Below are 15926 nucleotides of genomic sequence, written 5' to 3' on the forward strand. Positions count from 1 at the left end.
GATGTAGACAAGAATTTTGCTTTGTGTAATGTAAAACTGACAGGATTAGTTCGAGTAACACTTTTGGCCAACGGATTAAAAATTTTTCTTTGCAAATGTATGCTACCGCTTTTATTACATATTGCGTTAATAGTTGCTGATTGAGTGCGAGTTGTGTACTGTTTTAAAGTTCAGGCAGTCTGAAAAGTTTGAGGAATGAAAACCTGCAGACATCTAGAGGTTCACGTCTTAAAATCTAAAGCACATTGCAGCAAAGTCGACCAGCGCAATTGAAAGAAATGAGTATGCGTCATACGTCACTCCATTCGGTTAACTTGGGGAAAGTGTTCACGATGTGATTGCGGTGAGTTCATGAATTGTCGTCTAGTAAAACGAAACCGGCACCGAGATGTTGTCTTTTTGGCTAGATAATAGGTTAGAGGTTCCTGTTATATCTACTACTTTGTAGTTAGGGCAATCACAGCTTAGATTATACATTACTGGCCATTAAAATTGCTACACCACGAAGATGTCGTGCTACAGACGCGAAATTTAACCGACAGGAAGAAGATGCTGTGATATGCAAATGATTAGCTTTTCAGAGCATTCACACAAGGTTGGCGTCGGTGGGGAAACCTACAACGTGCTAACATGAGGAAAGTTTCCAACCGATTTCTGATACACAAACAGCAGTTGACCGGCGTTGCCTGGTGAAACGTTGTTGTGATGTCCGGTGTAAGCAGGAGAAATGTGTACCATCACGTTTCCGAATTTGATAAAGGTCGGATTGTAGCCTAGCGCGATTGCGGTTTATAGTATCGCGACATTAGTGTTCGCGTTGGTCGAGATCCAATGACTGTTAGCAGAGTACGGAATCAATGGGTTCAGGAGTGTAATACGGAACGCCGTGCTGGATCCCAACGGCCTCGTATCACTAGCAGTCGAAATGACAGGCATCTTATCCGCATGGCTGCAACGGATCGTGCAGCCACGTCTCGAACCCTGAGTTAACAGATGGGGACGTTTGCAAAACAACAACCATCTGCACGAATAATTCGACGACGTTTGCAGCAGCATGGACTATCAGCTCGGAGACCATGGCTGCGGTTACCCTTGACTGCATCACAGACAGGAGCGGCAGCGATGGTGTACTCAACGACGAACCTGCGTGCACGAATGGCAAAACGTCGTTTTTTCGGATGAATCCAGGTTATGTTTACAGCATCATGATGGTCGCATCCGTGTTTGGCGACATCGCGGTGAACGCACATTTGAAGCGCGTATTCGTCATCGCCATACTGGCGTATTACCCGGCGTGATGGTATGAGGTGCCATTGGTTACACGCCACGGTCACCTCTTATTCGCATTGACGGCACTTTGAAGAGTGGACGTTACATTTTAGATGTGTTACTACCCTGCGAAACCCTACATTTCAGCAGGATAATGCACGACCGCGTGTTGCAGGTCCTGCACGGCCCTTTCTGGATACAGAAAATGTTCGACTGCTGCGCTGGCCAGCACCTTCTCCAGATCCCTCACCAATTGAAAACATCTGGTCAATGGTGGCCGAGGAACTGGCTCGTCACAATACGCCAGTCACTAATCTTGATAAACTGTGGTATCGTGTTGAAGCTGCATGAGCAGCTGTACCTGTACACGCCATCGAAGCTCTGTTTGATTGAATGTCCAGGCGTATCAAGGCCGTTATTACGGCCATAGGTGGTTGTGATCTATGCACCCAAATTTCGTTAAAATGTAATCACATGTCAGTTCTAGTATAATATATTTGTCCAATGAATACCCGTTTATCATCTGCATTTCTTTTTGGTGTAGCAATTTCAATGGCCAGTAGTGTACATTGTTACCGTACAGAAATTTCCAAAAATTCTCCTGAATAATCTTCAATAATTAAAAAAAATTTTTTTGAAAATGTATTAAAATTCTTTAACGCTGCATTAGCTGTATAGAAGTTCCTTTATTAGGCAACACAAATAGTTTCACACCATTATGGATTCATAGTTAAGTGACAGATCTGTTGCAATTTAAAAGTTTAGAATACGCCTTTTTTGCACGGCAGGCACGTTAGTACAGACTGTTTTGTAGTAAGAGCAACCACAGCTAAATTTATAATTGTTACTGTAAAGAAATTTTCAATATTTCTCCAAAATAATCTTAAAAATCCTTTAAATATTTTTTGAAAATGAACGAAAATTCTTCAAGACTGTGTTATCTGTCTACAGTCCTATCGAAGTGGTCGCCCGCTCCTGGGTGTAACTCCTATACTTTCGTCACGATATGTGGCCTGAGGACCTGTGTGGTGTTAGACGCTAATAAGACGAGATTATTTATTACTCAATTAATTGTTCAAATTTAAATCTCGTAGCTGCGGCCTCGGCAACAGCTGGCTGCTATGTAGGCCGTAGTGGAATCTGTTGTCATCAGTGGCAAACTCAAAGTACCGGAGGTCGCTGTGTCAGCCGAGGCATCGGCCAGCAACTTAAAGTCTGGCAGGTTGACCATACACCGATCTATAGGCGCTTCCCGTATGGCAGATAGCTGCGAAGAAGTCGTGCTCGTGGTGCGTACGTAACTTACTCGCACGCCACCCTGAGAATCTTCGGTCCATCTCTCGTCACTGTCCGCATTGTCCCATAGGATGGACTATGGAGTAGGATGCCGTGAAGTCTGATGCGTGATATACGATGATCTTGGCCCACTGATTAGGTAGGTGATCTGGTCTGTACGAAGCTGAAGTATGCCCGTGCTCTGAACTGGAATGATGATGGTGGAACCATGCACGATCCATCAGTGGCAACTGCGGTCCTGGTCTCTGGGGTTGGTAATCCGTGGTTATGGAAGTGATGTCATTACGCTAGCCAGCAGGGCTATGATTGGCACAGTGTAAAAGTATTGGAACAAACTTACACAAGATGTTACAACACAATAATCAGAGAATCAAATGAGAATGGCATGGACGCCATCGATCCTGCTGATCGACTCCTAAGCTAATTGGTCGGAGTATTTACGTTGAACTGAGGAGAGGCTTTGCTGTGAGACATCATTCATAATGACTGAATAGGTCCCGTTTATTGTGAGTGACCAGTGGCCTCTGGTCTGCTACATATGCTTAATGGCTTTGTTTCAGTACCACAACTGCTCTCTCAGATACGTGATTGGCGTTGTTGTGTCCTATATAGTGCGTCTTGCTGAATGTTACTAGGGAAACGAGGGCAGTTTGGTGTGCACTAGTCTTACACTTTTCTGCTGAACTCGCTCGCACTTACACGCAGAAGTGTTGATCACTGTTGGTGCGACTATCTGTGCCAAAATGTTTATACCTCACAGCTGGCTTTTGACGACACATGCGTGTGCTGAAACCGTGCTGGGCTGTGGAGACTTAGATAATTTTTACTCTCCCGTTCCCGTACTATTTAATCTATTCTGATACTACACAGCCTCCAACTTACCCTTAATAGCAATGAGATGTATCCGTCTTCGTACATGAGACTGACCCTACACATGAGTGTTGCATCTCCCTTCTTGACCCGTGGTTTTGCATGGCTCAACGTGCATTGGAATCAGCTGCCTCCACACTATTCTATGATGCACCAGTCCGCTGCTTGTGGTTTAGTGGTTAGTATCGCTGCTGGGTCCCTTGTTTGATTCTCTGCCGGATCGGACATATTCTTCACTTGGGAACTGGGCGTTCTTCTTAACAATTTCATCTCCTCGTCATCGACGCGTAAGTCGCCGTACTGACGAGAAATAGAAACAGTTGCACGAGGCGACTGAACAAGTCCAGACTATCTCCTGGCCAAAAGTGCCATAAGTTCATTATATTTCATTAGGTGTCAGACAGATATTTTTGAAGTCGATGATGAGAACTTGTTTAACATTCTGTGTGGTGTCTGTTTGTTCTTAGTCATGTCTCCCTACCACTTTTGCGCAACGACGCTCTGAACGTGTTTTTTAGGGAATTGACTAGCTTGAACCTGGGACCTGTTGCTGGTAAGGAGACGCCAGACCACGCATGACATGTAGAGTTCAGAAGAGTGAGACTAGCGATGATATAATCAAATACTTAATGATTTCAACGTCAGCTCCACTGCACTCCCTGTAAAAGAATCTTAATACTAACTAAATTTAGTGGAAGGGGTTCAAGGCTTTCCTATTTTTAGTTAGCTGGTAAAATAACGTCGAAAAAGCAGTTAAGTTTACCATTGGAATTTTTATTCTACTCACAAAATATTGTTTATAAATTGCACTATTGATAAAAGGAAATATTTTAATACAGGATGATAAAAACCAACTGAGTTCAACAAAAATGTGAACGAATATTCCCTAAATGGGTTTCCAAGTTCTATAATGGATCGAAGGATGACCTATGCCATATCACATCTATAATCTAGGTTTAAATTAAGTTTCATAAAAGAGAAAACTATCAAAAATGGTCTACAGTGACACTCAATTATCTTTAATTACTTATTTAACTTGTTGCAAATTACAGTCGCTGATGTTCCTGCTCAATAATTATATAACATAAAAATCATCACGTTTCAGATTTTAACTTCAAGTAGCAAATGTGAATAACACGAAATTTAATTGACGATCGACACTAGTATTACGTAAAAATGGGATGTAACAGATGAGACTTCTGCAGTTCTGAGTGAAGCCTTATGCGCTCTTATGCGGCATCGTGTGCGTTCATTACCTTGTCGGTGGTTAGGCAGCGTCAGGGGCGTCGGGCGGCGCAGCTCCACACACCTCGCCGTCTCGGTAGCAACTCTCTCGAACTTATCGTTACTACTGTTTACCGAAGTTGGTTTAAGAAAAAGGTATTTGGCTGTGTTTTCAACCGACCAATCAGTGTCTCAATGTTAACATTAAGCTCCGCCTACAAAAATTCTGTCTATCCAATGAGAAACATTATACTTTTCGTTCTGGGTCAATGTTTTTAATGTTTGCTATGTAACAGAGACGCGTGTAGTCTCACGCTAAAACTTGCAGCTGGTGTGGTCCTTTTAGCGTTATCGTAAGATCTATACTGTTCTTCTGGAGGGCTCTATCTTTTAACAGGGGCTGGGGGATACACCTCCCGGCGGTCGGCCAGCAATGTGGGTGTCCCTTATTGTAGGGCCTTCTAGCCTACACGGCTCTGCTCTCGGCTTCTGTTCTCGTTTCTCCCCTCGGAACTGCGTCTGTTTCACGGTGGGAAGGTATGACATGCATTTAGGCGTTCTTGTGTTGGTCTGTTGTATTCCATTTGCTCACTCGTTGATCATACTACTTTGGTTAATTTAATGTCAGGATTTATTCGGAGCTACGTGACATATTGCCGGTTTTGCTATCATGTCAGGGTTTTCATGGAAGGTGTTGGATTTGCGTGACACCTTACTCTTGATGCTCTCGCTCCACGTTCCATCGCAGGTATTCCGCTGCTCACCTTCTTCGAGCACCATGGTACTGTGAGTATTACTCTGTTGTTCATAGTGGATATCTAGAGGCCAAATTACCACATGGAGTAGGTTACACACTGTCTGGGTAGACACAGCTTACTAGCGTTGCCTTGTCCTCTGGTACCAAAGAGCGATAATTTATACTTAATTGTTATTAGCTGATATGTTTCACAGCAGGCGACTACTAAGAGACATTTATTCAATGTTAGGTCTCGTGGTAGCGATTTCCTACTGTCACAAGAGTGCTGACGAAGAGGTTTCTTATTTAAAATAGCTATGAATGATATGTAGGTGATGTGAACTGTTTTGGAGTAGTTTACATATATGATATGGTGGACGCCAATGGAAGCTTCACGGGGCCGTGCGCTGATGATCTGGTCTCGTATATAGGTAAGTAGCAACGCCAGAAAATTGTAGAGAAATGTGAGAAGACCTGTAGACGATTGGAAGTAGCAGCTGAAACTCAACATAAATAAATGTAAAGTTTTGCACAGAAATAAGATTTCGCTTTTGGTTTTCTGTTTGGGATTTTTGCCCAGCATTTCTAACATTTACTCTGTCAGAATCACCTCCTATTCGCAAAAACATATTATGTTATTTCAATCATAGCGTCCATGAACTAATCCTATCAAGTCTCATACAAGTGCACTGCTGGCTTATTTTCTTTTTCTTAACACCTTAAAAAACCTTTTGAAGCAGTTGAGGTATCTCAGGCAAAGAAGTAAGTCAAAATACCTTCATTCACATACCTCACTGTCACGGAAATTAAAACATCGATAAAAAGGCACCATAGGTTTCAAAATTATTTAAAGATCAGTTTGAATTGAAAGAGATGTTGTGATTGAGACATATGGCCTTATTAACACCATAACAATGACGTCAGAAGCCGCTATTACAGAAGGAGCGCCGGCTCTGTGGCCGAGCGGTTCTAGGCGCTTCAATCCGGAACCACGCGACCACTACGGTCGCAGGTTCGAATCCTGCCTCGGGCATGGATGTGTGTGATGTCCTTGGGTTGGTTAGGTTTAAGTGGTTCTAAGTTCTAGGGGACTGATGACCTCAGATGTTGAGTCCCATAGTGCTCCGAGCCATTTGAACCATTTTTTAACAGAAGGAGCTATTCCATCTGAAGGAACCCTGAAAGTGGCAGTACTACCTCTGTCAGCAATTGTGGAGGAACTATTCTTCTTATAGTTGGCAAAACAAACTACTAGGCTGTGGCGTACTTCCTTCCGGCCAATGATGTACGTCTCACGTGCATATTGCAGTACGCCACATTTTAAATGAATGTACTTTGCATTCAGACAAGAGGACAGGTATTAGTTTGCTAACAGATTTTTCTCTCGTGTAACAGACAGTGAGAGGAATGTTGTACGAGTTTTAGGATTTTGTGAGATGTAGAATGTTGTAAGATGTAGAACTTGCTCCCTAACGTATTAGAAAGATTATTTTGATGTGTTGTTGGCTCATTCTGCGTTTTATGCAAGTTATCAGCTAGCTACACTTTCCTAAATTTGTTAAAACTTTTAACCTATAGCTCAGTTTGAGCTAAAGAGCCAAAGACAACGGTACACCTGCCTAATCTGCCTAATATCGTTTAGGGCCCTCGTGAGCACGCAAAATTACCACAACACGAACTGGCATGGATTCGAATAATGTCTGAAGTAGTGCAGGACGGAACTGACACCATGAATCCGGCAGGACTGTCCACAAATCCGTAAGAGTACGAGGGGGTGGAGATCGCTTCTGAACAGCACGTTGCAACGCATCCCAGACATGCTCAATATTGTTCATGTCCGCGGAGTTTGGTGGCCAGTGGAAGTGTTTAAACTCAGAAGAGTGTTCCTGGGGCCACTCAGTAGTAATTCTGGACGTGTGGAGTGTCGCATTGTCCCGCTGGAATTGCCCTAGTGCACAATGGACATGAGTGGATACAGGTGGTCAGACAGGATGCTTACGTATGTTTCACCTGCCAGAGCCGTATCTAGACGTATCGTGGGTCCCATATCACTCTAGCTGCACACGTCCCTCACCATTACAGAGCGTCCACCAGCTTGAACCGTCCTCTGCTGACATGCTGGGTACTTGGATTCATGAGGTTGTCTCCATACTAGTGCACGTCCATCCGCTCGATACAATCAGAAACGAGACTCGTCCGGCAAGGCAACATGTTTCCAGTCATCAACAGTCCAACGTGGATGTTGGCGGGCGCAGGCGAGGTGTAAAGCGTTATGTCGTGCAGTCATCAAGGGTACACGTGGGGGCCTTCGGCTCCGAAAGCCCAGATCGATGATGTTTCGTTGAATGGTTCGCACGTTGACTCTTGTTGATGGCCCAGCGTTGATATCTGCAGCAATTTGCGGAAGGGTTGCACTTCTGTCACGTTGAACGATTCTCCTCAGTCGTCGTTGGCCCCGTTCTTGGAGGGTATTTTTCCGGGCGCAGCGATGACAGAGATTGGATGTTTTACCGGACTCTTGATATTCACGGTACACTCGTGAAATGGTCGTACGGGAAAATACGCTCTTCATTGCTATCTCGGAGATGTTGTGTCGTGCGTAGACTATTACACCACCTTCAGAATCACTTAAATAGTGATAACCTGCCATTGTAGCAGCAGTAACCGATGTAACAACTGCGTCAGACTCTTTTTGTCTTGTATAGGCGTTGCCGACCGCAGCGTCATATTCTGCCTGTTTACATATATCTGTATATGTATACGCATGCCTATATCAGTTTCTATGGGGCTTCAGTGTAATTAAAGTTTTGCTAGTCATAGATTAAGGAAAGGCAAACCTACGCTTCTAGCATTTGTAGACTTAGAGAAAGCTTTTGACAATGTTGACTGGAATACTCTCTTTCAAATTCTGAAGGTGGCAGGGGTAAAATACAGTGAGCGAAAGGCTATTTACAATTTGTACAGAAACCAGATGGCAGTTATAAGAGCCGAGGGACATGAAAGGGAAGCAGTGGTTGGGAAGGGAGTAAGACAGGATTGTAGCCTCTCCCCGATGTTGTTCAATCTGTATATTGAGCAAGCAGTAAAGGAAACAAAAGAAAAATTCGGAGTAGGTATTAAAATTCATGGAGAAGAAATAAAAACTTTGAGGTTCGCCGATGACATTGTAATTCTGTCAGAGACAGCAAAGGACTTGGAAGAGCAGTTGAATGGAATGGACGGTGTCTTGAAAGGAGGATATAAGATGAACGTCAACAGAAGCAAAACAAGGATAATGGAATGTAGTCTAATTAAGTCGGGTGATGCTGAGGGAATTAGATTAGGAAATGAGACACTTAAAGTAGTAAAGGACTTTTGCTATTTGGGGAGCAAAATAACTGATGATGGTCGAACTAGAGAGGATATAAAATGTAGACTGGCAATGGCAAGGAAAGCGTTTCTGAAGAAGAGAAATTTGTTAACATCGAGTATAGATTTAAGTGTCAGGAAGTCATTTCTGAAAGTATTTGTATGGAGTGTAGCCATGTATGGAAGTGAAACATGGACGATAAATAGTTTGGACAAGAAGAGAATAGAAGCTTTCGAAATGTGGTGCTACAGAAGAATGCTGAAGATTAGATGGGTAGATCACATAACTAATGAGGAAGTATTGAACAGGATTGGGGAGAAGAGAAGTTTGTGGCACAACTTGACCAGAAGAAGGGATCGGTTGGTAGGACATGTTCTGAGGCATCAAGGGATCACCAATTTAGTATTGGAGGGCAGCGTGGAGGGTAAAAATCGTAGAGGGAGACCAAGAGATGAATACACTAAGCAGATTCAGAAGGATGTAGGCTGCAGTAGGTACTGGGAGATGAAAAAGCTTGCACAGGATAGAGTAGCATGGAGAGCTGCATCAAACCAGTCTCAGGACTGAAGACCACAACAACAACAGTCATAGATGTCCAGTGTGGGCTGTAATTGTTGTTATGGCAGCTAAACTTGGTAGATATTCTAATGCGCTAATGTGAAACCGACTTACACTGTAAAACACTTAGTTCCAGTTTTGGTCACCAGGTTCAAACAGGGCACTGTGGAATTATATGTTTACACATATAATGTATTAGAAACGGGGCTTGGAAAGGAAAAGTTCAAACAGGTAAGAATGGTATAACGTTGATTTTATTATTAACTGCCGCTTACGCAATTTGTTCAGTATTAACATCAGAGACGTCGACGAGATACTGTACAGCGCCGGTTTGCACTTCTTGCTAAACTGGAAATAATTTTTTTCAGCGTTAATCGATTTTTTATTAACGCATTAGTATATCTACCAAGTTTCGCTAACATACGTTGACCCTTGAGTAGCTGTACTTTAATTATAACCACCCGGTACATTTTCACAGCTGGATATGACTGGGCAATGCGAATGGCTGACAATGTACGAGTTTGAACGACTTTAACAACTTTCGTTTCAGGATATTGCAACGATGGCGCTGGTAACCTCGCCTCAAGCGCAATTCAAAATGACCATTGAAGCCTAAATCACCTGACTTTGTGAGACGTATACTTTTTTGTATGATAGTTACGAATCATGAAGAGAAAATATCTCTTAACTTTTCCACTGGATAAGAATTTATAACTATATTCTCATAACAATTTTCCATCGAGTTCAAATGCTTTGATCAAACAATTTATTAGCCCCCTTATTGTCTCACTTTTACTGAGTTGCTTGTATTCATCCATTCTTCCTAATTCGGTTACTGTTTTTGTTTTATTTTCTTAGACATATTGAAGACCTGTACTTCACTTCTTGAAACAGAATTAAATCCTCCAGCAATCTCAAAGAGGCGACACTGTCAAACTGTTCAAAATATTAATCATTAAAGAATTAAATTACTTGTAGGTTAACACTTGATAAAATTAACACATTATCACGGAGTCAAACTTTCCGCCAAACTGTATAAAAGAATCAGCAGTGAATACTTTAGTCAAGTACGAAACGCCAGAAAAGATAATTATTAAGAGTATTTTACGCTCTCTAATAAAATCACCCATATCATGGATATGGAGTGCACATTTGCCTGAACAATGTCTCAACGACGTAGAAATACAAGGTGCTTAGAAATTGTCACATATTATTGCGGGAGATGGTAATCATCAAAACTAGAAACAGTGGATATAAATCTGTGTCTGGAAACAAATACGTCTTCTGCTACTTGTTTCGAGAAAGATCAGTACTTAGTGGTGTAAGCTTTTTTAGTATTGCAGTTCATGGCTCATTTCTTATTGGTTGCGCTTGTTTCTGTACTTCGTTCACTGACTGAGGCTGTTGTCAGACATAGCATGTACAACAGTCTTCTGAGACTGTGCGGGCATCGGAAAAAGCTTAGTGTTTCTGTGGAGTGTTAACAACATAAGCAGTAAAATGATGTCCTATTATTCAACACAGGAAGTGGAAGACATGGCATTCTGCTGGGGTATAGCCAACGGCATTACCGAGAGACACGTGTCATGTATACCTAACAACAGATTTATTGATGCATCCCATCTTAAAACTGTTCAGCAGAGTAATACAGCGACTTGCAGACTCCGATAAATCTCAACAAGAACAACGATTCACCATGGGCCTCTCACAGTTCGTATGACGGACACGAAAGAGCGAGGGTTGCGACAAGTACAAGATGATGCTGAAACAAGAGTGCAAAGCAGTGGAGCTACTCACTCTTTCTTGCTTTGTCAGTTCTGAATTAGCAATGCACTTTGTCGTGTGCTAACTCTCAGCCCACAACATCACCCTGCGTAACTTCGGTTCGGCCAACGAATTATAAGACAGCACTGAAGGTCCGTAGTTCACAACTGGCTTTTGATTTAAGGATGAAACGGGATTCACACAAAGTGAAATAATACGCTTAAGTTACCACAATAATCACGAGTAGGCAACTGCAAATCTTCGAGCGATTGCTTAGTTAGAATCTAACGAGTTTCATTTCCATTCTTTGACGGTCTATTTATTTTGCTGCGGTTTCGCGTTGCTCCTATATGTGTGCTGCTTGATTGTCTAAAAACATGCTTATCAAAGATTGACTTTTGGAAGTGGTAACAACGCTTAAATGTAGAAGATGAGCTGTAAGAGCGTACATTGACGCACTCGTATGTTTATTTTGCTTTCGTGTCTGAGCACATATGCAAAGAGACGACGGTGCTTCCTTATGGCTCTGCAAGGAACCAGACAATACGTTATTCTGAGGCCAGATGGCGGGAGGGTAGCATATACAGGTGTCCCCGCGATGATTTTTTTTTAAAGAAAGAAAAAAAGATCGTCAGGAAGATGAACGATTAATTAGTTATCAATCTTTGAGGAAAGTACATATGTGAAATCTATTTTATAAGTTGAGACATACGGTAAGTAGCTCTTCGTCTGTAAGCCTATATTAGGCTAAGATTTCTCTGTTAAGTCTACCTCAACTGCAATTTTTTTTATTCAGTTTAACTAATATAACATTGCATAGAGTAACAGTATAAGAAAAAAGTAAGGGATTATTTGAAACCTAATTTTTCATTGTATGAATCTCAGAGAAATGCATGTAAAAGGAATTTCATTATAGTTACTGTGTAACAATTAAATATGTTTTTAATTACCACTTGGCGTAGAAATTTATTTTGTTGCAGTTAATTATTCATGCACTGACTTGACTAGGCGACTGTACACCTACGCTATTCTTAACGTATTCAAATACCAAAAATCAATTGTAAGATTCAATCACAAACTTACTGTACCTTCATGAAAAAAGCCTTGTTCGCTGGAATTTTCTGTTTTAGCTTTATAAGTAATTCTAAAAAGATGAACTAATCTGGTAGAACTTCGCATCAAGACAAGAAGTAAGCTGAGATTTTTCTTTTCACTTCCTTACCATTAGGATATACCAACGACAATCTAAGACGAAGTGAAATGTGTTGGAGTGTACTTCTCACAGTAGATGGCTTTGTTTTTGACTGATATCTGGATGGTTATTTTGAGGCATATAGCGATATCTTCGTCACACCAGGCAATATAGCAGGTGCTCTCTATCGCTAATTTCTGAGTGACACAATACGCTCGGTAGTGGAGTACGGTACCATTGTAAGATGAGAATGAATATGGTTTATGCGCTACAGGGCACTACCCCATTTTCCACGCCTCACAACAAAAGCACCTAACATAAAAGTTTGACGAGCGGTTGGTTGATCTAATGCAAAAGCATCGACGACGTGAACACGTTGCAGTTGCGTGTGCCCTTGGATGTGGCCAAATCCCAGGGCACCAGGTGTGTTTGCACGAGCTGCTACTTGTTTGAGAAGGAGGAGGAGGTATTAAGGATGTGTTAGAGTAAACCACATCGAGCACCTCCTGTCGACAGTCAGATAGCAACTGGAGAACAAAATGGGCAGTATCTCAATAAGTATTTGTTTCTGAACATATATTTATAGGACGTTTTTCAAGTTTTGACAAGTACTGTGTCATACTACACTACTGGCCATTAAAATTGCTACACCAATAAGAAATGCAGATGATAAACGGGTATTCATTGGACCAATATATTATACTAGAACTGACGTGTGATTACATTTTCACGCAATTTGGGTGCATAGATAGTGAGAAATCAGTATCCAGAACAACCACCTCTGGCCGTAATAACGGCCTTAATACGCCTGGGCATTGAGTCAAACAGAGCTTCGATGGCGTGTACAGGTACAGCTGACCATGCAGCTTCAACACGATACCACAGTTTATCAAGAGTAGTTGGGTTGTTTGGGGGAAGAGACCAAACTGCGAGGTCATCGGTCTCATCGGATTATGGAAGGATGGGGAAGGAAATCGGCCGTGCCCTTTGAAAGGAACCATCCCGGCATTTGCCTGGAGCGATTTAGGGAAATCACGGAAAACCTAAATCAGGCTGGCCGGACGCGGGATTGAACCGTCGTCCTCCCGAATGCGAGTATCAAGAGTTGTGACTGGCTGAAATGCAGGGTTTCGCAGGGATCGAATAAAGGGTAGAGCCACGGGTCGTAAAACATCTGAAATGTAACGTCCACTGTTCAAAGTGCCGTCAATGGAAAAAAGAGGTGACCGAGACGTGTAGCCAATGGCACCCCATACCATCACGCCGGGTAATACGCCAGTATGGCGATAACGAATGCACGCTTCCAATGTGCATTCACCGCGATGTCGCCAAACAAGGATGCGACCATCATGATGCTGTAAACAGAACCTAGATGCATCTGAAAAAATGAAGTTTTGCCATTCGTGCACCCAGGTTCGTCGTTGAGTACACCACCGCAGGCGCTCCTGTCTGTGATACATCGTCAAGAGTCAGCCATGGTCTCCGAGCTGATAGTCCATGCTGCTGCAAACGTCGTCGAACTGTTCGTGCAGATGGTTGTTGTCTTGCAAACGTCCCCATGTGTTGAGTCATGGATCGAGACGTGGCTGCACGATCCGTTACAGCTATGCGGATAAGATGCCTGTCATTTCGACTGCTAGTGATACAAAGCCGTTGGGATTCAGCACGGCGTTCCGTATTACCCTCCTGAACCCACCGATTCCATATTCTGCTAACAGTCATTGGATCTCGACCAACGCGAGGAGCAATGTCGCGATACGATAAACCGCAATCGCGATAGGCTACAATCCGACATTTATCAACGTCCGAAACCTGATGTTACGCATTTCTCCTCCTTACACAAGGCATCACAACAACGTTTCACCAGACAACGCCGGGCAACTGCTGTTTGTGTATGAGAAATAGGTTTGAAGCTTTCCTCATGTCAGCATGTTGTAGGTGTCGCCACCGGCCCGAACCTTGTGTGAATGCTCTGAAAAGCTAATCAAATGGCTCTGAGCACTATGGGACTTAACATCTATGGTGATCAGTCCCCTAGAACGTAGAACTACATAAACCTAACTAACCTAATGACATCACACAACACCCAGTCATCACGAGGCAGAGAAAGAAAAGCTAGTCATTTGCATATTACAGCATCTTCTTCCTGTCGGTTAAATTTCGCGTCTCTAGCACGTCATCTTCGTGGTGTAGCAATTTTAATGGCCAGTAGTGCACTTCGACAATAAAGTTATAGTGTTGACGTATGGCGAGGATAAATTAATAGACCTCTTGGAGCACCTCATCTGCGTTCATATCAGTATTACATGTGTTTTGGAGCAGGAGAAGAATTGGTTTCCAACGCTCCTGGACGTACTGGTTCGACGGAACGAGAATAAGCCTTCACGGCACGATGTGACCCCGTAAGCCCATCCGTACAAATTAAATTTGTGTGCCTTATGCTTCTACCGTTTATTGAACACGATGAGCATCCTTAGAATTTCAGTTCGTAGGGCTGATGTAGTGTCACACCGACAGTCTCCAGGACGGGCTGGTACATTAAGAGACTGTATTCAGAAAAAATGAATGCTCACACAGTTAAAATAAGAAATCTCCTCCAGTCTAAGCACAGGAAGAGGAAAGAGATGTTATGAAAGCTACAACGGCTTAGCTACGTTTTACAGCCGAACAAACAGCTGGTGGCTGAACACTGTATTTGCAATGGTCAATCCATGAATTACGACAACGTTATGGGCCACAGCCTCAACGTTAAGGGAAGAAGGGGAAATACAACTGCAGACTACGTGGACGTAGGTCTCCCTATACACAGTTAAGGGAATCTTGTCATTTCACGTCTTCGCTCTTGCAGAATTTCTGTGTCTTCACTGCCCACCTTTCACAACCGCCACTAATTTGAACAATGATCCAGTGAGAAACATACACAGAGCATTTGTAGCACCTGTAGGCACTCTGTCCTTGCTTTTACTCGGCATTTGCAACGTTTTATATTTGATACATTGATTTTTGCTTCTTCGCGCCGGAGATCATCGCCATCAGTGTCTCGTGTGTGTGCCTTCGTTTTGCGTTTAGTGTTCTTTCGCCGTCACACCACCACTGTTTACGTGTGCATCCGTGTTATGTGCGCCGTGTCAACAAGTGTTAGTGTTTTTTCTCGTCCAGCGTGAACGGCTTCATGTTTATTGTTTTTCGTATCTACAGTTTTTGCCCGCCTTTTTTATTGTATTATCTGTGCCACCTATATGTAATATTGTTGTACCACTCACGGCTGAAGAGCAGCGTAATATGCTGCTGACAGCCCGCCTTGTATAAGGTGATTAAAATAACAATAAAGAAAAAAAAAATTGTCTCTTGCCTGCTTGTTGTGCCATCTATTACATTGTTGACCCATACGCCTTGAACCTCCAACTACAACATCGAATCAGTTGGTTTTGGAGTCTCAATGAATAAATATGCACGTTTTCAGCTGCGTGAGTTTATCACCGACTTTACTTGTCGATAGCTGGAAAGTTATCGGTGGAAATATCGGAAAGGCAAAAATGATGTCCTGGTTGCACGCCTGAAAAATTGTAGAATATTCTAACGACCCCCAAAACTACAGAACGCAAACAATCTACAGTTACGATTCAATGCTGTGGTATGTTTCGTCCACCGACTGACAAAAGCCCTTC

The sequence above is a fragment of the Schistocerca americana genome, chromosome X (genome assembly GCF_021461395.2).
Source record: "Schistocerca americana isolate TAMUIC-IGC-003095 chromosome X, iqSchAmer2.1, whole genome shotgun sequence".
Classification (NCBI taxonomy): Eukaryota; Metazoa; Arthropoda; class Insecta; order Orthoptera; family Acrididae; genus Schistocerca; species Schistocerca americana.